Genomic DNA, 23,667 nt, shown 5'->3' with positions numbered 1-23,667 from the left:
GTATTTTGAATATTTTGAATGGGGGGCTGCAGCGGAGACCTATGGGACTGTTTTTTTAAGCACTGTTTGTGCTTTTGTGTTCGTGTATTATTACAACTCAGAAAACAGCGAGTTCACATGTGGGTAAAAGTGTCATGTGGGATGTTCAGTCACCTGCCGGCTGCCACTCATTGTCGAACCGCTCAGTTACTTTACCCAACTATGACCTCACGGCTTGTTGTTGTTTGAACATGGGAGTGAACTATGCCACCCTAGAGCCAAAGTCATACACTAAAACAAACTGTAGTTGTCAGGCTGACTGACAACAAGGTGTACCTATACCAACTCGATAGAATATCTTCACATTTTACATTATTTATTTATTTATTTATTTCACCTTTATTTAACCAGGTAGGCAAGTTGAGAACAAGTTCTCATTTACAATTGCGACCTGGCCAAGATAAAGCAAAGCAGTTCGACACATACAACGACACAGAGTTACACATGGAGTAAAACAAACATACAGTAAATAATACAGTAGAAACAAGTCTATATACAGTACGATGTGAGCAAATGAGGTGAGATAAGGGAGGTAAAGGCAAAAAAAGGCCATGGTGGCAAAGTAAATACAATATAGCAAGTAAAACACTGGAATGGTAGATTTGCAGTGGAAGAATGTGCAAAGTAGAAATAAAAATAATGGGGTGCAAAGGAGCAAAAAAAAAAAAAAAAACGTAGTTTGGAAATGATTGAATGAATGAGTTTTGTCTAATTGCAATTCACCAGCAGAATTCATTGTGGGTTGTTTAGTGAAGGCATTTCTTTCAGGCAGTGTTGTTTTTTTGTTTTCTAAAGACCTTTTGTCATGGGTTAGTGAATAGGTGACTCAGTGTTGTCCTTGGTTATTTGTACAGCAATATGTCTGAATTTCTCAGAACAACGGTACATTTGTGTTTGTGCCTGAATCATGAAGGCAGCATTGTTTAAAAAATATATTTTTAACAGTGCTGCATCTAGGGTTATTGAGCTCACATTTCTCTGAGAGTGAATGCGTATTTTACTCTCTGTGTATTTCAGTGTGTGACAGCATTGTCTATAGGTCATGTACATTTTAAACGTTGATGGTTCATGGGTACTGTAGTCCTCAGTGGATGAGCGCCTCTGTTTCAAGACTGACCTAGTCAGATCTGCTTAAAATCCTCTGATCAATTCCAAACCATGCGGGCCAAAATCAGCTCAGTACCATCCACATAGACCCTATCTGCTAACCATCAGAGCATAGTATTCATTAGCTACTGTACTTGAATCCTCACTGCTTCCACCTGAGGCTGATACTGTTTAGGGGGGCAGTTATAATGGTTATTGGAGTGTCCCAATAGCGTTGCTAGTAGTTTGAGTGACATACTCAGCTGTGCAGTGACAACACATCTGGTAATTCCTGCTGGCTTAGCCACAGGGTGTGGTCACTGACACCATTCTTGCCACCTAAGCAAAACAAACAAACAGTTTCAACGGTATTCATTGCTTCCGAGAGCCTAACTTCTATCCAAGGTGTGGCTACATATTAGCAGTTGTGTTTAATTATGAGGCATTCATGCGAACATTGCCCCAATAGCATCTCACATATTTTTGTGTTCAAACCAGAACAGGAATACTCATCACAAATGTCTCAGATAGGCAATGTAGATCGGTTTTCCCTTTTAAACTCCTCTATCTCAAATCTAGTCCAATCTACTCTAGCTTAGTCAAGTCTAGTTTTAGTACAGTATATGTGAAGGTTGAAAGTCCAGACTAGTTGTGACCAGTGTTGCGCTCAATTCCATTTAAATTTAGGAAGTAAACTGAAATTCCAGTTTAATTCCTGAATTGAAATGAAATTTTATTTTGGCTGAAACTGTTTTGAACTATGAGTTGACAGCATCTGTGTGAAGAGCTTACAGGCATTATGGGGAAATGACAGGTCAAAGTGTCAGGCTCAAGGGCAGGTCACCTCTTCTATGTGTCGTTATTAAAATACCCTCTTTGTGAAAGACAACTCACTGATTAGCTATTCTGTGTCTAGCTTTAGTGGTGGTGTCACTTTCAAGAGTAGACCTAGAAGCAACCTTTTCTAGGGCTAAGGCCAGATATTATGGATCTGATTGCCTGGGGATATGAGTTCCTATATGGCTAGGTGGTAACTATAAATATAGTTGTACACTACAAAAGTATCATATCGAATGGACTCCTTTTTAACCGAAAATAATAATAATAATAATAATAATAATAATTGGGTGGGTACTTATATTTGTCCTACTGTAAAACTTCAATTAATAGCCCAGGTGTGTATTTGCTTAAATCACTGGAGATAACAGGCACTTAGAGACAGGCTTCTATTTGAGCCAGGCATCTATCTCCTTAATGCACACAGCTTTTGCTCATTTGCATAGTTAATAGTTTAATTCCAGCATTCACTTCCAGCGTTTTTATCAATTTCTTCATTTCCTGCAATGTGTTATCATTTACATACTATGTCACGTTTCTTTTCTCTTAGTATGCCTCTATTTCGAGATAACTTCCTTGACAGGATAATTATTCATCTCTTTGACTGTGCATTTTCGCCAGAAATCTACTGATTTCTTGGGGTCTGTACTCCCAAAGTTGTTGACTGTTTTTATGCTTTCCAGCTAGCTAGAAGTATTCCGCTGTTTGCAGACAAAGGTTAGCAGTTTCTTACTGGCGATTAAAAACAGATTGCCATCATTTTTTCAGAGTCATTATTGAATTATGTTACAAAACAAACATTAAACCTTACAAACAATTCATGGTAATTCATGGTAACCTTGTAAACCATTCATTTAGACCTGGGGTTATTTGAAACAAGCGTTTATTTGCTGAAATGTGTGGGGTGGCCGGCTATTAAAAGAGACAGGCGGCACATCAAACAGATTTTTGTCCTTCTTGGCTCAGGTATTAAAACCAGTGACCTTAAAGGTCATTTAAAAAAAAAGTTTAATAAAAATAAAATAAATAAAAGTAAGCTTGAGCACCTTTCTGAGCACATCAACAATGGGCAAATATGGCAGGTTTCGTTCAAATGAAAAAGGGTGCTGTAATTTAAATGCAGTTACTCAAAGATATCATCCCCTACTATGTAAACCATGTCATAGTTGTCAATCACTCAATCTGAAAAGGTGTGGTGGAGAGGGGGATTTGCTCTATGGTGCCTGTATCATTATCTCTACCCCCCGTCCTGAACTTTTACCCCTTCCATGAGTCGGGACCTGGGTGGGGGACCCTGGTGTCTGTTTTCACTGCCCACCCACCCACCCTCCCTCCCTCCCTCTCCTGGCTGCACCCACTGGCCTGTCCATCACACAGAATTAAGTGACAGGGCGTGTGTGTGTAGGAGTGTGTGTGCATATGCATGCGTTTGTGCGTTTCACAGCTGGCTGGCCGTGTCCAGTGTGACTGTGTAATTATGAGTGGCCTGATCTTGCCTCTGTAATTACATGACTGTCAGCGGAGTGGGTAGATGCAGCAGACCCTCTGTGTGATACTGTGAGGGGCTAAGAGAATGGCCTGCCTTTCATGTGTTTTAGTAGTTCACATGTGTTTTTATGTCAAGTTCAGGCAACTGGGCAACAGGTTCTCAATACAAAACCAGTGCTTAGGGATAAAGGGACAGAAACCTGATTTTTGTGGTAAATGTTTCACTTGAAAATATACGCTGAGTATACAAACAATCAGAACACCTACTCTTTCTATTACATAGACTGACCAGGTGAATCCAGGTGAAAGTTACAGTGTGATCCCTTATTGATGTAACTTCTTAAATCTGTGTAGGTGAAGGGGAGGGGACATGTTAAAAATGCATTTTAAACCTTCAGACAATTGAGACATGGATTGTGTATTTGTCCCATTCAGAGGGTGAATGGGCAAGACAAAAAATGTAAGTGCCTTTGAATGGGGAATTGTAGTAGGTGCCAGGAACTGCAACGCTGCACTCAACAGTTTCCCATGTGTATCAAAAATGGTCCACCACCCAAAAGACATCCAGCTAACTTGACACTGGAGTCAACATGGGCCATTATCCCTGTGGAACGCTTTTGGCACCTTGTAGAGTCCATCGCCCGATGAATTGAGGCTGTTCTGAGGGCAAAGGGGGGGGTGGGGGTGTTCCTAATATTTGGTATACTCAGTGTATATGTCACCCTCGCTATCCTCAAACTCCCTGTCATAAATCGACCAAGGCGCAGCGTGCATGTAGTTCCACATCTTTTAATGAAAGTGAAACAACCAAAAAACAAACAGGTAAACAGCAAAGACCGTGACCCAACCGAGGTGCACACAAACACACACGGAAAAATAATTACCCACAAAACACAGGTGGGAAAAGGCTACCTAAGAATGGTTCCCAATCAGAGATAACAATAGACAGCTGTCCCTGATTGAGAACCATACCCGGCCAAAAACAAAGAAATACAAAAACATAGAAAAAATAACATAGAATTCCCACCCTAGTCACACCCTGGCCTAACCAAAATAGAGAATTGAAAGCCTCTCTATGGCCAGGGCGTGACAGTATAATCTACAGCCATTGTATTATTATTATTAGATAGTTGGACATGTTTTGGTGAAGCAGTGATGGGCAAAATCTAGTCAAAGTATTTTTCATTAGAATGTGTTTATCTGTTTCACATGGCATTCTAGGTTGAACCTTTTCTTCTATTCTTGACTGTAAGACAAAGGATAATATTTTAGTGGATAGTCCAGTATCCAACCACCCTACAATTATTCAATGCCCATGGATGTAGTTTTAAAGCAAAAGTCTTTGCTAAACATTGGTTTAGCACATTTCTATTACACCAACGAGAAGTATTTGGCCATTGTGGCTTTTAACATTCATCCCACTGACTTTCGGTATGCCTCCTGCTATTTTCCATTAACTCTACCTCAGTTGACGAAACACAGAGACATAGGGTTTCCCTCCCACAATACACCTCTCTGAAAAGGTGACAAAAAACTGAGCAGTGACAGACTTCCTTACTGTGCGGCTTATGCACTAAATGCATTCGCAGGTGTGCTGTGCGTCTGAACTACCAATGTTTTCATCTTCACTGGAAACAGAAATGGCACTATTCTCGTTAAAATAAGAGTTTTCCAGGGATTTCAAGATGCTACTGAGATTATTTTGCCAAGGCTTGGAAAAAATGTAGTTGATAGTATATATTTTTTTCAAGGCTGGACTTTTGAAAGGCCTGTGAGTGTGAGCAACTAATCACACGTTTTTCTGCCAAGAAAGGCTGCTTTATCATTCATGTTTGACGGAAGGTCGACTTGTTGGCACAATTTCCTTTGTTTGTGTATGTGTGCAGACTTAAACAGAGCTCTTTGATTAAATATCAAAGGGGACAGAGTTTGCTGCCCTCGTGTTTGGCCCAACCTACAAATACACAACTAGCTCTATTAGCCTTTGGCACCAGGAAAAAGGTTGTGTTTGAACAACCCAAAAACATACGCACGCACGCATGCACGCTCGCACACACACATTTACGTTTTATACAGTGAGAGATAATTTGTGTGACCGAGCAAATGCTATGCCAAATAGCATGAAGGAAACAGTCTTCGGTCATTCATGAGAAGATGCTGTGCTCTGACTCTTCTGTTTCCTCCTAGTGTTGGCAAATATTGTTTGCTGGTAGTTGTCTGGTAATGGCTGTTACTTCAAGTCCTACAGCTTAGTGAATAGTTTGTGGGAATTGATTGTATTGAAAGGCGAGCTACAGTCTATGAACAGGATGCGTGAGTAGGTGTTAGGTTTCTCTAGGGATTGCAGTGTGCAGTGGAGTGCTGTGTTGACAGCATCTTCAACAGACCTATTAGCTCTGTAGGCAAATGAGTGGATCCATCAATGGGGATGTGCATGGTTTTAAGTAGGCCAGGACTAGGCTTTCAAATGCTTTCATGGCCACAGATGTCAGGGCGACTGTTCTGAAGTCGTTGAGTTAGGTTGTTTTGGGTGATTTGGGGACATAAAGAAGGAAGGATACTTTAAAACACTGTGGTACTGCACATTGGCATAAGGAAGTGTTAAAAATGTCGGTGAACACTGGAGACAGTTGTTCTGCACAGTGGTGGAACACGGCTGGGCAAATTAATCCGGCCCTTCTGCTTTCCTTATGTTTTGCTTTTTGAAAACAGTTCTGACCTCATCCTCCTTTATGGTGAATGCTGGTGGGAGGGGAGATACCTGAAGTGGGGGGTTGAGTGTCTGTGCGCTCGTTTCCTCAAACCGCACATACAACACATTGAGTTTTTCTGGGAGGGGTGCTCATTTGAAGGAGGAGGGTTTTTTGCAATTTGTCATCTCCTGTAAGCTTTTCCAGACATATCTGGAGTCATTGGCAGTGAATTGTGCTTCTAGTTTTTATGTGGTTTGTTTTGGCCTTCCTAATTGCAGAGCACGGTTCATATTTGTCTGATTTGAAGTTCATATTTTATGGAGTTACTTTCCTCATGTAGTAAAGATAGTTATTTTGAGAACCAGGGCTTGTTGTTGTCGTATGACGTTGCAGTTTTTTGTGGGATTACACGTCTCTATACGGAACCGGATATATGACATCAGTGTCTATGTACTCATCGAGTGTGGTACATGACGAGCTGAAGGTATCCCTGTGGATGTACTGTGGAGTTGGTACACCAGCGCTGATTAATCATGAAGCAAATACCACCGTCTATTCATTTTAGAGAGAATTTGATTGACCTGCTGGCTCGGTAGATGGTCAAAACCGGGGGGGATGTGGCAGAGTCCTGGGTGATCGGACGTTTGACAATAGCAAGGCAGGCAGAGGGGGCCGGTAGAGTATTCCGGCTCGCTTCCATGTCCGGGTGTATTCCCAGCTGTAGGCAGTGACTGCCCAGGTATGTTGTTAGTCAGTAATTCCACAGGTAACGAAATGTGTTGTGGATGTTGTTGACTCCAAACTCAGCAAAAAAAGAAACGTCCCTTTTTCAGGACTCTGTCTTTCAAAGATAATTCTTAAAAATCCAAATAACTTCACAGATCTTCATTGTAAAGGGTTTAAACACGGTTTCCCATGCATGTTCAATGAACCATAAACAATTCATGAACATGCACCTGTGGAACGGTCGTTAAGACACTAACAGCTTAAGACACTAACAGTAGGCAATTAAGGTCACAGTTATGAAAACTTAGGACACTGAAGAGGCCTTTCTACTGACTCACCAAAAGAAAGATGCCCAGGGTCCCTGCTCATCTGTGTGAACGTGCCTTAGGCATGCTGCAAGGAGGCATGAGGACTGCAGATGTGGCCAGGGCAATAAATTGCAATGTCCGTACTGTGAGATTCCTAAGACAGTGCTACAGGACGGACAGCTGATCCTCCTCGCAGTGGCAGACCACGTGTACCGATTATGTACAGGCGTTGTTACATCTGAACATCACACCTGCGGGACAGGTACAGGATGGCAACAACAACTGCCCGAGTTACACCAGGAACGAAAAATTCCTCCATCAGTGCTCAGACTGTCCGCAATCGGCTGAGAGAGGCTGGACTGAGGGTTTGAAGGCCTGTCGTAAGGCAGGTCCTCACCAGACATCACCGGCAACAACGTCGCCTATTGGCACAAACCCACTGTCGCTGGACCAGACAGGACTGGCAAAAAGTGCTCTTCAGTGACGAGTCAAAGTTTGTCTCACCAGGGGTGATGGTCGGATTCGCATTTATCGTTGAAAGAATGAGCGTTACACCGAGGCCTGTACTCTGCGGCGGGATCGATTTGGAGGTGGAGGGTCCGTCATGGTCTGGGGCGGTGTGTCACAGCATCATCGGACTGAGCTTGGTCTGTGCATTACAGGGAAGACATCCTCCTCCCTCATGTGGTACCCTTCCTGCAGGCTCATCCTGACATGACCCTCCAGCATGACAATGCCACCAGCCACACTGCTCATTCTGTGCTTGATTTCCTGCAAGACAGGAATGTCAGTGTTCTGCCATGGCCAGCGAAGAGATGGATCTCAAACCCATTGAGCACATCTGGGACCTGTTGGATTGGAGGGTGAGAGCTAGGGCCATTCCCCCCCAGAAATGTCCGGGAACTTGCAGGTGCCTTGGTGGAAGAGTGGGGTAACATCTCACAGCAAGAACTGGCAAATCTGGTGCAGTCCATGAGAAGGAGATGGACTGCAGTACTTAATGCAGCTGGTGGCCACACCAGATACTGACTGTTACTTTTGATTTTGACCCCCCCTTTGTTCTTGGACACATTATTCAATTTCTGTTAGTCACATGTCTGTGGAACTTGTTCAGTTTGTCTTATGTTCATACAAATATTTACACATGTTAAGATTGCTGAAAATAAACGCAGTTGACAGTGAGATGATGTTTATTTTTTTGCTGATTTTAGTTACAAATGACTATATTTGTGTAAACATGTAGACCTCCATACGAAAAAACTTCAACAAAAGTGAGAGACACAGAATCAGAGCTTGTAGAGTGGCAAGACTCAGTACCACCATCTTAGATCAGTTTTTCGCTTTCATAGCATATAGAAAATGATCAAGCAGAGCATCAATTTCCTCTTCAAATGACTATTCTACTGCAGCACATTGCCCACTGAAGTAATTATTCCCTGACCCAATACAACCCATTCTCATTCTAGACACTCTGCCTGGAATAATAATATGTCAAGAAGAGGAATGAAAAATAAAACAGTAATGTCTATCTCCTCTCTCACCGTAGCTGTAAAGCAATAACTCATTAGTGCATCCATTTGCCTTCATTGTAAACACAACAGAATAAGTTTGGAGTAATTATTTTCTGAAATTGTATTTTTTTGTCTCTGTAATTTGACTAGAGCGTTTTCTGGCATTGGTGGTATTTTTGGGAGTATCTATACCTGACTAACTGCTAGTTCACTGTAGCATCAATGCAGTGCATTCGGAAAGTATTCAGACCCCTTTACTTTTTTTTTTTCAAATTCAATTGATTGGACATTATTTGGAAAGGCACACACCTGTCTACATAAGGTCCCACAGTTGACAGTGCCTGTAAGAGCAAAAAACAAACCTTGAGGTCAAAGGAATTGTCAGTAGAGCTCCGAGACAGGATTGTGTTGAGGCACAGATCTGGGGAAGGGTTCCAAAAAATGTCTACAGCATTGAAGGTCCCCAAGAACACAGTGGCCTCCATCATTCTTAAATGGAAGAAGTTTGGAACAACCAAGACTCTTCCTAGACCTGGCCACCCAGCCAAAATGAGCAATCGAGAGAAGGGCCTTGGTCAGGGATGTGACCAAGAACCCGATGGTCACTCTGACAGGGTTCATCTCTGTGGATATGGGAGAACCTTCCAGAAGGCCAACCATCTCTGCAGTACTCCAGCAATCAGGACTTTATGGTAGAGTGGCCAGACGGTAGCCACTCCTCAGTAAAAGGCACATGACAGCCCGCTTGGAGTTTGCCAAAAGGCACCTGAAGGACTCTCAGATCACGAGAAACTAGGTTCTCTGGTCTGATGAAACCAAGATAGAACTCTTTGGCCTGAATGCCAAGCGTCACGTCTGGAGGAAACCAGGCACCGCTCATCACCTGGCCAATACCATCCCTAAAGTGCAGCCCGGTGGTGGCAGCATCATTATTTGGGGATGTTTTTCAGGGACTGGGAGACTAGTCAGCCTCGAAGGAAACATCAATGGTGCAAAGTACAGAAAAATCCTTGATGAAAACCTCAGACAGGGACAACGGCCCTAAGCACACAACCAAGACAAAGCATGTCTCTGAATGTCCTTGAGTGGCCCAGCCAGAGCCCGGACTTGAACCCAATATACAATTTCTGGAGAGACCTGAAATAGCTGTGCAGCGACACTCCCCATCCGCCCTGACAGAGCTTGAGAGGATCTGCAGAGAAGAATGGGAAAATCTCCCCAAATACAGGTGTGCCAAGCTTGTAGCGTCATACCCAGAAGACTCAAGACTGTAATCTCTGCCAAAGGTGCTTCAACAAACTAATGAGTAAAGGTTTGGATTTCTTTGCTTTGTCGTTATGGGGTATTGTGTGTAGATAGATGAGGGGGGAAAAAACAATTATATATTTTAGAATAAGGCTGTAGCGTAAAAAATTTGGAAAAAGTCAAGAGGTCTGACTGTTCTTCCAAATCCTCTGTACATTCTTCACATTCATTGTTTTACACAATTTCTTATCACAGCACTGGCAAACCATGGTTGACCAACATGGCTGACTTTTGGCCCATCATAAGAAGGTTCATGTCCATTGTAGTATTCTAATTATTAATTATATGATAGGAGCACAGTCATATTATGGAATCCTCTTTCCCTAATCCCCATGACAACAACATCACTGTGGTTAAAAAGTAGTTCCAACGTATCAGTCCATCTGTAGGCTCAGAATGATTTTAATCCGAGTGTTTGTGTTGTCACGCTTTACACAAATGGGAGCTAACTGTGAACAGTGTGGAGGGATTACAGTCGGGAGTGAGGGAGTGAGGGTCGAGACTAGAGAGAATAGGTGCCGGTTGCGCTATAGACCAGGGGTAAATTTGTTAAACATTGCAGATAGAAATGTAATGAATAGTGCTGACATGATTCCCTATTGTACCTGAAAGACAATCATATCTGTTCTACACAATACATTTCTATATAAAAATTCTGTAATGCTACACTTGCACCCCTCTTAATAGTTCACAACGCAGTCAGCCATGCTCAGTTTATCACAAATAAACCTTCACTATTTGGGAGTATAAATGACTCAGCTTTAACTAGTCCCTGAGAGAGAAAAAAATGAACGTGCGTACACCGCTGAGATGTGTACTGGCCATGGCCAGTCTGGCTGATAGAATCGACAGACAAGATTTGGCCTCTAGGGTGATGCGAGTAGATTTGGTAGGTATGCGATTGGGGAAAATAGCTAATCTTTCCTACTGGACTGTTTTTCAGTCACTGTCTGTCACGCTCTTCTCCAAACACACTCCCAAAAGTGCAACCCTCATTGCTCTGGGGACCTGGAGCATGAAATACTTTTGCCAGTGTGGGGCATGTCACATTCCTTTATGTTAGACTGCAGATTTCTCGGGCTAGATGTAGTATTTGCTAGATGGGGCATTGGCCACTAGTCTGTCCTGCTGTGTGTCTGAACTGTGTGTAGTTGCCTACTGTGAGTGTATTGCAGTTCTAACCCTGACATACATGATCATCATGCCTGCTAAATTTCAGAGGCATTTCTCACCATGAATTGGCTTTACAGGTTTAACTCTATACTCAGGTTGTGAATGTTATTAGCATCTTCATCATCTCTATGTTTTGACTGTCATCATATAGTTAAGGTTGTATGTAGTGGTGTAGCCTCTGCAGAAAGCACACTCGAGCTCATCAATGAGTGTTAATGTGAGCAACCCTATCTCTCTTATAAATGAGTCCCGACTCCCCCCTCATCACTGTCTCCATCAATAAGGAATGTTTGCTGGATTTCTGTAATGGAGTGCCCCCGGAGCTGCGTCCCCTGCACTTTTCATTTTCGTCACGCTGCCCGATCCTGTAATGTCCTCAGGCGTCTCCAGCTGATTGTTCTGCTTATGTGAATTGACTAGCTAATCCGCAGAGAGGACTCTCCAGACGCAGCAACACTGCCTTCATCAGTAGTCAGAGCTCAGCCAGTGAGCGCTATGATCCACAGCCACTGATGGATTCACTATCAATGGCCCGTAATGATATGGTTGTGTGTGTGTGTGTGTGTGTGTGTGTGTGTGTGTGTGTGTGTGTGTGTGGTCAGTAAGGTCATGATTACTGTGTTATTTATATTATACAGACTGCTGTCTATATCAACCCATACAGCATGATGTTATGTTGTCATTCAGGTAACCCCTTGTAAAGCAGCATAAAGCAAATATCAAATACGGTGTATGTGCGGCAGTATGTGACTCTTCCATAAACCTAAACTGAAGTAGACAGACTAGCCTCGTGTATCCCTCCTAGACTGAAAGGGCAACCTTGGGCTAATGCTTACAGCTGACCTACAAAGGGCAACATTGATCAATACCCTATCCAACGTGTGTGTGTGTCTTTGTGTGCAAGTCACGTGGGGACATGGTCAAGCAATACCTCCCACCACCACACACCTCTCAATAACTTTCCCACCCCAGTTGGTTAAATATGGCATTCACAACAATTCCACTTTAAATAGGTCAGTTTACTTTTTTATTATAGAGATGACCATAGTTATATGGCTTTATGAGCAATGTGGGGCAGGGCTTTTACTTACAGTTCAAAATGCTAGTGACACATCCATTTGTTTCACATCTTAACCTCTAAGATGAACCTCTTCTGAGAGTCACATCGAGAATCACATTCACTGGAGCAAGGGCGTGCTTAACGTTCCCACAACTGCCAGAGCTAACCAGGCTTTGGTGTGTGTTATCCCTATGCAGTCCCACCTTGGAAATTGCAGACACTTCGGTTTTGGTTTATTACCAAGGCAGGTAGAATGTATCACCTTGAAAAGGAGCCATTGCCTTCTGCATATGTAAAAACCACCACGCTTGAACAAGGACTTTGTTTCAATCTCTCTCTCACTGACCGTGGGTTTGAAGACTGACTTTTTAATGTTCTGTGGAATCAATGATAAAATCCATGAAGTATAACTCATTCTCAGACAGCATATGGGATGGGAGAAATGTGACTGTGTTGTGAGTGTGCAGTATTCTGGTGTGTTCGCTACACAATGGCACAACCATGGAGACAGACAGAGGCTCAATTCCAAATCAATCTCTTGGCCCTATCTCTAAACCCTTCACTTCTCCTCATATATCTCTTGGATAGGTATCAACAATTCTGGTATTAGTCCTTGCCAGGCATTTCAGATCTACTTGAGTCAATAGGGGCCTAGGGATAGGGAGCGAGGGATTGGTTTGGAATTAGGTCGGAGACAGAGCCTGTCATGGCCATCTAAGTTTAATTGACATACCCACAGCACAGTGCAACTGTCTCTTCAAGTCTTCAGGCATCATCAGTGATGAGACAGAGATGAAGTTCACGAGGGAGGCCATGGCTCAGTCTATTGTTGTCTGAGAGCCCTAGGGGGTAAAATATTTGCTAATACTTCACTTGAAGTGTCGTAAAGGTTTCCTAGAAACAAAAATGCTTTATTCATCTTTTGAAATAACTTTTTCTTCTTGTATAATATGGTCATGAATAAGTAAATGATTTAATGTTATAACTCATAAGACTATATTTGGAATATGACATCTTCTTAATTAAAGTGGTGGTTGAGACAAGTTAAGCTTTACTCGGCAAGATTATCTCTTAATGATTTTACCGAGCCCATCTGTTTGAATTTGATATTCAAGCACTGCATTGCCATAGCTCGACTGCTGCCAAGTCCAAAACAAACAGGAGGAAGTAGGCTGTTACCTCCTGTCAAGAATGTACTTGCCGCTCGCCGCATTCCTGACCCGGACTATTCTTTCATTCCCCTTTTGATTCAATACTTTCCTCTTATGGGTAGTTCTATTGTCCTTCCTGGCTCTCATACAATGGTTCTTGTATTGAGCGCCTTGGATAAGGCTTTGATAGCCTTCTCAATCTCAGAGGAGGAATGTTTAGGAGTCCTGTTAGCGAAACCTTCCATAAACACGGCATCTTTTCCTGTTATTCACTGTCACATTCTTTAGAAGACTCATTTGTTTTGAAGGAATGATCTCTTGGCACTGTAGCTGTCATGGTGGCTTTGTCATGCTGGTATAAAGGATTCAGGAGACAGGCACAGGAATGCGTAATAGGGTTTTTATTTCTCCCAAATGATGACGTGCCGGGGAAAGGCACGGGGACGAAGACCAAACAAACACGTACACAGCACACAGGGTTGAAACACAAAACAAAAGAGTGAGGAGTGCCTTGAATAAATAACTCACACACAATTATTAACGCACGCGATGAGACCTGTAATCATCTGCGCAATCCACAAGGGAACGAAACCCCAAACACACAGCACAGTTACTCACACACACCAACACACATAGTAACAATAATCGACAAGACCATGGAAACCAAAGGGCACATAGATACAAATACTAATCGGTGGGAATAGGGGACGTGTGCGTGATGAAAGTTCCGGAGGGATCCGTGACAGGCTTGTCTGTTTATGGTCGTATTGCTGCAAAGAAACTACTAAAGGACACCAATAAGAAGACGAGACTTGCTCGGGCCAAGAAACACGAGCAATGGACATTAGACCGGTGGAAATCTGTCCATTGCTCTGATGAGTCCAAATTTTAGATTTTTGGTTGGAACCAAAAACCACTGTGTCTTTGTGAGACGCAGAGTAGGTGAATGGATGACCTCCGCATGTGTGGTTCCCATCGTGAAGCATGGAGAAGGAGGTGTGATGGTGCAGGGGTGCTTTGCTGGTGATACTGTCTGTGATTTATTTAGAATTCAAGACACACTTAACCAGCATGACTACCACAGCATTCTGCAGCGATACGCTATCCCATCTGGTTTGGGCTTAGTGGAACTATCATTTGTTTTTCAACAGGACAATGACCCAACACACTTCCAAGCTGTGTAAGGGCAATTTGAGCAAGGAGGAGAGTGATGGAGTGCTGCATCATATGAATTGGCCTCTACAATCACCTGACCTCAACCCAATTGAGATGAGTTGGGTTGGACCGGCATGCGAAGAAAAAGCATCCATCTGGTGCTCAGAATGTGGGCTCTCCAAGACTGTTGGAAAAGCATTTTAGGTGAAGCTGGTCAAGAAGGTCAAGAGTGTGCAAAGCTGTCATCAAGGCTTTGAAGAATATAAAATATATTTATTATTTAACACTTTTTTTTTAAACACATGATTCCATATGTGTTATTTCATAGTTTTGATGTCTTCACTGTTATTCTACAATGTGAAAATATAGAAAAACACCCTTGAGTGAGTAGGTGTTTCCAAACTTTTGACTGGTACTGTATACAGAGCATTCGGAAAGTATTCAGACCCTTTGACTTTTTCCACATTTTGTTGGAGACTTATCCGAAGCCACACTTGCATTGTCTTGGCTGTGAGCTTAGGGTCATTGACCTGTTGGAAGGTGAACCATTGCCCAGTCTGCTTTCTGAGCGCTCTGGAGCAGGTTTTTATCAAAGATCTCTCTGTTCTTTTCTCCGTTCATCTTTCCTCCGATTCTGACTAGTTTCCCAGTCCCTGCTGCTGAAAAACCTCCCCACAACATGATGCTGCCACAACCATACTTATTGGCCAGGTGATGAGTGGTGCCTGGTTTCCTTCAGACGTGAAGCTTGGCATGCAGGCTGAGAGTTCAATCTTGGATTCATCAGACCAGAGAAAATAGTTTCTCATGGTCTGAGAGTCCTTTAGGTTGATTGATTGATCGAATTTATGAGACATTTTTTTGAAATACATAAGGGCGCTCGAGCCGGTGACACCGCCACATACAATTAAGAAAATCATCAATGATAACACATTAAAGCTGAAAAGCTTATTTCCACTTTGGTCCTTTTGGCAAATTCCAAGCGGGCTGTCATGTGCCTTTTACTATGGAGTGGCTTCTGTCTGGCCACTCTACCATAAAGGCTTGATTTGTAGAGTGCTGCAGAGATGGTTGTCCTTCTGGAATGTTCTCCCATCCCCACAGAGGAACTCTGGAGCTCTGTCAATGTGACCATCGGGTTCTTGGTCACCTCCCTGACCAAGGCTCTTTTCTCTCGATTTCTCAGTTTGGCTGGGCGACCAGCTCTAGGAATAGTCTTGGTGGTTCCAATCTTCTTCCATTTAAGAATGATTGAGGCCCCTGTGTTCTTGGGGACCTTCGATGCTGCAGAAATATTTTGGTACCCTTCCCCAGATCTGTGACTCAACACAATCCTGTCTCGGAGCTTTACTGAAAATTCCTTCAACCTCATGGCTTGGTTTTTACTCTTGACATGCAATGTCATCTGTGGGACCTTATGTAGACAGGTGTGTGCCTTTCCAAATCATGTCTAATCAATTGAATTTACCACAGGTGGACTCCAATCAACTTGTAGAAACATCTCAAGGATGATCAATGGAAACAGAATGTTTGCACCTGAGCTCAATTTCGAGTCTCATAGCAAAGGGTCTGAAAACCTATGTGTTATTTATGTTTTTATTTCTAAAAACCTGTTTTCACTTTGTCGTTATGGGTTATAGTGTGTAGATTTATGTTTTATTTAATCAATTTTAGAATAAGATTGTAACGTAACAATGTGGTAAAGTGAATGGGTCTGAATACTTTCTGAATGCACTGTATATCCTGTATATACATTGCCTACTAATATTGTACAATCTGTGGGTAGCTTCATTGGCCTGGGCTAATTCAAGAAGAGATTCATCTCAGTTTGTCAGTGTTAAAGTTGCCACTCATTTCGGTCATTTGTGTAGTATTAAAACAACACAGCCCCGGGGCCTATTATTTCTTAATCCGGGCCTGTCAATATATATAGACTTGCTTTGGTCAAAGGGGACACCATGATAAGAGAAGGGAAGTATTTGTGACCAGACTGAACTACTGGTTGTTAGAACCATATGCATCAGTACTAACTGTGCTGATTTATTGGCCTTCTAAGCTCTACTCTGACCTTCTTTCTAAACTATCTGAGCTACTAATACACCTGAGCCCCTTGTGCTCTGCTATGCTAGTGCTTGGTGATTTCAACATACATGTCGACTCTCCTGACTGCACTCTCTACTCTCCTGGCTGATGTCCTGGACTCCAACTTTGGACTCCAACAGCATATGGACTTTTCCTCCCACAACAAAGACCATACTCTGGACCTGATCTGTACTACAGGGGTGGATCTGGCCAAACTGGATGGAAATGAGTCAGGGCTGTCCAACCACAAATTTATCACCTTCATTCTAGTTATTCCTGTACCCACTCAGCCCTAGAAACACCCCATTAATTTAGGTGTCTCAAAACTATAAACACAACCAAGCTTACTGAATCCATCTCCAACCTGCCTGTTACTGACTCTGTGGCTCAATACAACACTGCCTTGGCCTCCACACTGGTTGCTCCTTTAAAAACCTGCCTGGTGTTTTTCTCCAATCTTCTCGCTGAGCTACTCTCTCGCAAATCAACTGGCCGTTGTCTAGAACGACACTATAAAAAGACTGAGCTAACACTACATGTGCAGATGTATGACAAACGTAAGAAAAAACACAAAGAGCCCTTAAATGCAGCTCGGACATCTTATTACTCCTAACTCATCAGCAATGGCAGTGGTAACTACCGGGTGCTGTTCTCTACTGTGAGCAAGCTCCCTCAACTCATGAACAATTCTGCAACTGGGGGTCCCTCAGCTGTATGTCTCCACAAACACTGACACTGCCAATGCACTCCTGGTCAGTTGCCTGCAGGACTTAAAAGTGTGGATGAAGCTGAGTTTCCTGCAGATAAACTACAAAAAGACAGTGGTCTTCCTGATAGGCAATCACTCCATCATTAACCTCTACAGGATCGGTCCCCCTAACGCGGGACGGTTGAGCTAACGTAGGCTAATGTGATTAGCATAAGGTTGTAAGTAACAAGAACATTTCCCAGAACATAGACATTTCTGATATGGGCAGAAAGCTTACATTCTTGTTAATCCAATTGTTGTCCAATTTAGTGTAGCTATTACAGTGAAATAATATCATGCTATTGTTTGAAGATCGTGCACAGTTATGAACTTGAAAATGTATTAATAAACCAATTAGACACATTTGGGCAATCTTGATACAACATTTAACAGAAATGCAATGGTTCATTGAATCATGCTAAGCCTTTGCTTATACACTGATGCCATCTAGTGGCCAAAATCTAAATTGTGCCTAACCTGGAATAGTACATTATGGCCTTTCTCTTACATTTCAAAGATAATGAGAGAAAAAGTTTTTCTTTGTATTATCTTTTACCAGATCTAATATTCTCTAACATTAATTTCACATTTCCACAAACTTCAAAGTGTTTCCTTTCAAATGGTATCAAGAATATGCATATCCAACTACTGCCCCGTAGCACTCACTTCCGTCATCATGAAGTGCTTTGAGAGACTAGTCAAGGACCATATCACCTCCACCCTACCTGACACCCTAGACCCACTCCAATTTGCTTACCGCCCAAATAGGTCCACAGACAATGCAATCTCAACAACACACTGCACACTGCCCTAACCCATCTGAACAAAAGGAATACCTATGTGAGAATGCTGTTCATCGACTACAGCTCAGCATTTAACACCATAGTACCCTCCAAACTCGTCATCAAGCTCGAGACCCTGGGTCTCGACCCCGCCCTGTGCAACTGGGTACTGGACTTCCTGACGGGCCGCCCCCAGGTGGTGAGGGTAGGTAACAACATCTCCACCCCGCTGATCCTCAACACTGGGGCCCTACAAGGGTGCGTTCTGAGCCCTCTCCTGATCTCCCTGTTCACCCACGACTGCGTGGCCACGCACGCCTCCAACTCAATCATCAAGTTTGCGGACGACACAACAGTGGTAGGCTTGATTACCAACAACGACGAGACGGCCTACAGGGAGGAGGTGAGGGCCCTCGGAGTGTGGTGTCAGGAAAATAACCTCACACTCAACATCAACAAAACTAAGGAGATGATTGTGGACTTCAGGAAACAGCAGAGGGAACACCCCCCTATCCACATCGATGGAACAGTAGTGGAGAGGGTAGTAAGTTTTAAGTTTCTCGGCATACACATCACAGACAAACTGAATTGGTCCACCCACACAGACAGCATCGTGAAGAAAGCGCAGCAACGTCTCTTCAACCTCAGGAGGCTGAAGAAATTCGGCTTGTCACCAAAAGCACTCTCAAACTTCTACAGATGCACAATCGAGAGCATCCTGTCGGGCTGTATCACCGCCTGGTACGGCAACTGCTCTGCCCACAACCATAAGGCTCTCCAGAGGGTAGTGAGGTCTGCACAACGCATCACCAGGGGCAAACTACCTGCCCTCCAGGACACCTACACCACCCGATGTCACAGGAAGGCCATAAAGATCATCAAGGACAACAACCACCCGATCCACTGCCTGTTCACCCCGCTATCATCCAGAAGGCGAGGTCAGTACAGGTGCATCAAAGCTGGGACCGAGAGACTGAAAAATAGCTTCTATCTCAAGGCCATCAGACTGTTAAACAGCCACCACTAACATTGAGTGGCTGCTGCCAACACACTGACTCAACTCCAGCCACTTTAATAATGGGAATTGATGTAAAATATATCACTAGCCACTTTAAACAATGCTACTTAATATAATGTTTACATACCCTACATTATTTATCTCATATGTATACTGTACTCTATATCATCTACTGCATCTTTATGTAATACATGTATCACTAGCCACTTTAAACTATGCCACTTTGTTTACATACTCATCTCATATGTATATACTGTACTCGATACCATCTACTGCATCTTGCCTATGCCGCTCTGTACCATCACTTATTCATATATCTTTATGTACATATTCTTTATCCCTTTACACTTGTGTGTATAAGGTATTAGTTTTGGAATTGTTAGCTAGATTACTCGTTGGTTATTACTGCATTGTCGGAACTTGAAGCGCAAGCATTTCGCTACACTCGCATTAACATCTGCTAAACCATGTGTATGTGACAAATAACATTTGATTTGATTTGATCCTTGCTTCAGGTCCTGAGCTACAGGCAGTTAGATTTTGTTATGTCATTTTAGGGGAAAATGTAATAAAAGGGTCCAATCCTTATTAACAACATCAGCTGCGACAGCCTCAATATTGAGTGTGTCAAGGTCCTCCCCTCCAGTGGGGTTCGCAACCCGACGCAAAGCTTTTCTCGGTAACGGGCCCAAATCCCGTCATTTGTGTGAAGAAAATACAGCGGGAAAAAAGGGAGCAGATCAGGCTCCCATCTGAGAATTTGTTGGCAAGTGAGTAAACCTCCAATGCCATCTGTTCTAATGGCCAACGTTAAATCATTGGAATTCGAAATGGCCAACGGGACATTAAAAACTGTAATGTCTTATGTTTCACCGAGTCGTCGATAATATAAAGCTGGCGGGATGTTCCATGAATCAACAGGACAGAGAAGCTACATCTGGTAACACGAGGGGCGGGGGCGTGTGTCTATTTGTCAATAACAGCTGCTGCGGGATGTCTAATATTAAAGAAGCCTCGAGGTATTGCTCATCTGAGCTGGAGTATCTTATGATAAGCTGTAGACCACACTATCTACCAAGAGAGTTGTCATCTATGTTATTAGTAGCCAACTATTTACCACCACAAACCGATGGTGGCACTAAGACCTCACTCAAAGAGCTGTATAAGACCATAAGCAAACAAGAAAATGCTCATCCAGAAGAGGCGCTCTTAGCGGCCGGGGACTTTAATGCAGGTAAACTTAAATCCATTTGACCTCATTTCTACCAACATGTCACATCTGCAACCAGAGGAAAAGTATTACAAACTTCAAAGGGAAATCCAACCGCAAGCTGCCCAGTGTAGCGAGTCTACCAGACGAGCTAAATGCCTTTATGCTCACTTCGAGGCAAGCAAAACTGAAGCATGCATGAGAGAACCAGCTGTCCCATACAACTGTGTGACAACGCTTTCAGTAGCCAATGTGAGAAAGACCTTCAAACAGGTTAACATTCACAAAGCCGCGGGCCAGACGGATTACCACTCCCTAACCGAGTCTGTAATACCTACATGTTTCAAGCAGACCGCCATAGTCCCTGTGCCCAAGGAAGCTAAGGTAACCTGCCTAAATGATTAGCACTCCGTAGCACTCACGTTGCTAGCCATGAATTGCATTGAAAGGCTGGTCATGGTTCACATCAACAGCATCATCCCGCGTAGTGCAGACCCATTCCAATTCATATTCCGCCCCAACAGATCAACAGATGATGCAATCTCAATCGCACTCCACACTGCCCTTTCCCACCTGGACAAAAGGAGCACCTATGTGAGAATGCTGTTCATTGACTACAGCTCAGTGTTCAACACCATGGTACCCACAAAGCTCATCACTAAACTAAGGACCCTGGGACTAAACACATCCCTCTGCAACTGGATCCTGGACTTCCTGACGGGTCACCCCCAGGTGGTAAGGATAGGCAACAACAAGTCTGCCACACAAGCCCCTCACATCAAAACGTATTCCCCCTCAGGAGACTGAAAAGGTTTGGCATGGGTCCACAGATCCTCAAAAAGTCCTACAGCTGCACCACCTTGAGCATACTGACCGGTTGCATCACCTCCTGGTATGGCAACTGCTGGCAGTAAGGCGCAACAGAGTACATCACTGGGGTCAAGCTTCCTGCCATCCAGGACTACTATAATAGCCGGTGTCAGAGGAGTCATAGACTGTTCTCTCTGCTAGCGCATGGTAAGCGGTACCGGAGTGCCAAGTCTAGGACCAAAAGGCTCCTTAACAGCTTCTACCCCCAAGTCATAAGACTATTGAAAAATGTATCAAATGGCCACCCGGACTAATTACATTTGTTTTTACTCTGCTGCTACTCGCTGTTTATTTTATTTTATTTTACCTTTATTTAACTAGGCAAGTCAGGAACAAATTCTTATTTTCAATGACGGCGTAGGAACAGTGGGTTAACTGCCTTGTTCATTATCTATGCATAGTTACTTTACCCGTACCTACATGTACAAATTACCTCGATTAACCTGTACCCCCACACATTGACTCGGTAGACCCTGTATATAGCCTCATTAATTTATTTTGTTAGTTTTTATTATTTTTTCTTTAGTTTATTTGGTAAATATATTATATATATATATATATATAACTCTTATTGAACTGCATTGCTGTTTAAGGGCTTGTAAATAAGCATTTCACTGTTGTGTTTGGCACGTGACAAATAAAGTTTGATTTGATATTTGACAGTCACTCTCATTTGAAGCCCGCTTCAAAGTGTGACCAAAGTAAAAAATCAATAACCTGGCAATGTTCCATTGATTTTTATGACAGATGTTGCCACAGCCTGCAACTAAGGGACTCATCCACTCCTTTATCTCATCCCTTCTGGACTATTGTGATGCCCTGTTTGTTGGTGCATCTGCCAAGTACCTAAGAAGGCTACAATATCCCCAGAACTGTGCTGCACGTGTCCTCACTCACACCTCACACCCCGAGCACATCACTCCAGTGCTGTTCAACTTTCACTGGCTCACCATATTCTCATGCATTGACTTTAAAATCCTGGTTCCCACCTACCAAGCTATCCAGAACTCAGAACACACGTATCTGTCTGACCTCATTCTACCCTGCTGCCCCACACGCAACCTTCGCTCCTCCAAGTCCATCTCCTTTCAGCAGCCCTGGGTGACAGGGCTTTCAGTTGTGCGGCTCCTCGGCTGGGGAACACACTTCCAATCGCTGTCAGGGCTGCAAATCAAATCAAATGTATTTATAAAGCCCTTTTTACATCAGCAGATGTCACAAAGTGCTTATACAGAAAACCAGCCTAAAACCCCAAACATCAAACAAGGCTGGCTAGCAACGGTGGCTAGGAAAAACTCCCTACGAAGGCAGGAACCTAGGAAGAAACCTAGAGGAACCAGGCTTTGAGGGGTGGCCAGTCCTCTTCTAGCTGTGCCAGGTTGAGATTATCAGAGTACATGGTCATTAAGCCCAGATCGTTCTTCATGATGTTCAAACATTCATAGGTGACCAGCGGGGGTCAAATAATAATCACAGTGGTTGTAGAGCAGGGATGGGCAATTCCAGTCCTCGAGGGCCTGATTGGTGTCACAGTTTTGCACCAGCCCCAGCTAACACACCTGACTCCAATAATCACTTAATCATGATCTTCAGCTTAGAATGCAATTTGATTAATCAGCTGTGTGTGTTAGAAATGGGGCAAAAAGTGTGACACCAATCAGGCCCTCGAGGACTGGAGTTGCCCACCCATGTTATAGAGGGTGCAGCGGGTCAGCACCTCAGGAGTAAATGTCAGTTGGCTTTTCATAGCTGAGCATTCAGAGGGAGGGAGGGAAACAGTAGGTCCGGTGAACAGGTTCCATAGCACCAGGCAGAACAGTTGAAACGGGGGGGAGAGAGAGATGGGAGAATAAGCGGAAGCATACTTAAGTTCACACAGGACACCAGTTAAGACAGGTGAATTTCACCAGGTAGGACAGACTGGCCCTAGCCCACATAGACTATTGCAGCATAGATGCTGCCGGGGGTCGGGGGACACTGTGGCCACACAGGACACCAGTTGTCCGACGATACCCCCGGACAAGGCCAACCAGGCAGGATATAATCTCACCCACTTTGCCAAAGCACAACCCCCACACCACTAGAGGGATATCAACAGACCACCAACTTACTACCCTGAGACAAGGCTGAGTATAGCCCACGAAGATCTCCTCCACCGTACTAGCCCAAGAGAGATGACAGGAATATCACATCAGTGACTCAACCCACTCAAGTTGAGTACAGAGGCTGGCCTCATTTAAGGCACAGCTAAAGACTGAGCTATTCTGAAAAGCTTTCAAGGACCTACACTGCGTGTACCAAACATTAAGAACACCTTCCTAATATTGAGTTACACTCCCAAACACACAGGAAGCTGTTGCAGTTCCTGGCAACGACTACCATACCCCATTCAAAGTTAACTAGGTGTCTGATAGCTATTGTGCAG

The 23,667-nt window shown here is 43.5% G+C and overlaps 1 protein-coding gene across 4 annotated transcripts in view; it reads left to right on the top strand.

Moving 5' to 3' along the window:
• The window catches only part of kazna (kazrin, periplakin interacting protein a), a 231,593-nt gene that overhangs the window by 159,221 nt on the left and 48,705 nt on the right, over nt 1-23,667 (top strand). The window lies entirely within an intron of this gene.

The sequence above is a fragment of the Oncorhynchus mykiss genome, chromosome 9 (assembly GCF_057628025.1).
Source record: "Oncorhynchus mykiss isolate SJ-2025 chromosome 9, ASM5762802v1, whole genome shotgun sequence".
Taxonomy (NCBI): domain Eukaryota; kingdom Metazoa; phylum Chordata; class Actinopteri; order Salmoniformes; family Salmonidae; genus Oncorhynchus; species Oncorhynchus mykiss.
The sequence above is the reverse complement of the archived record's forward strand: the minus strand, read 5'-3'. Positions and strand labels throughout refer to the sequence as shown.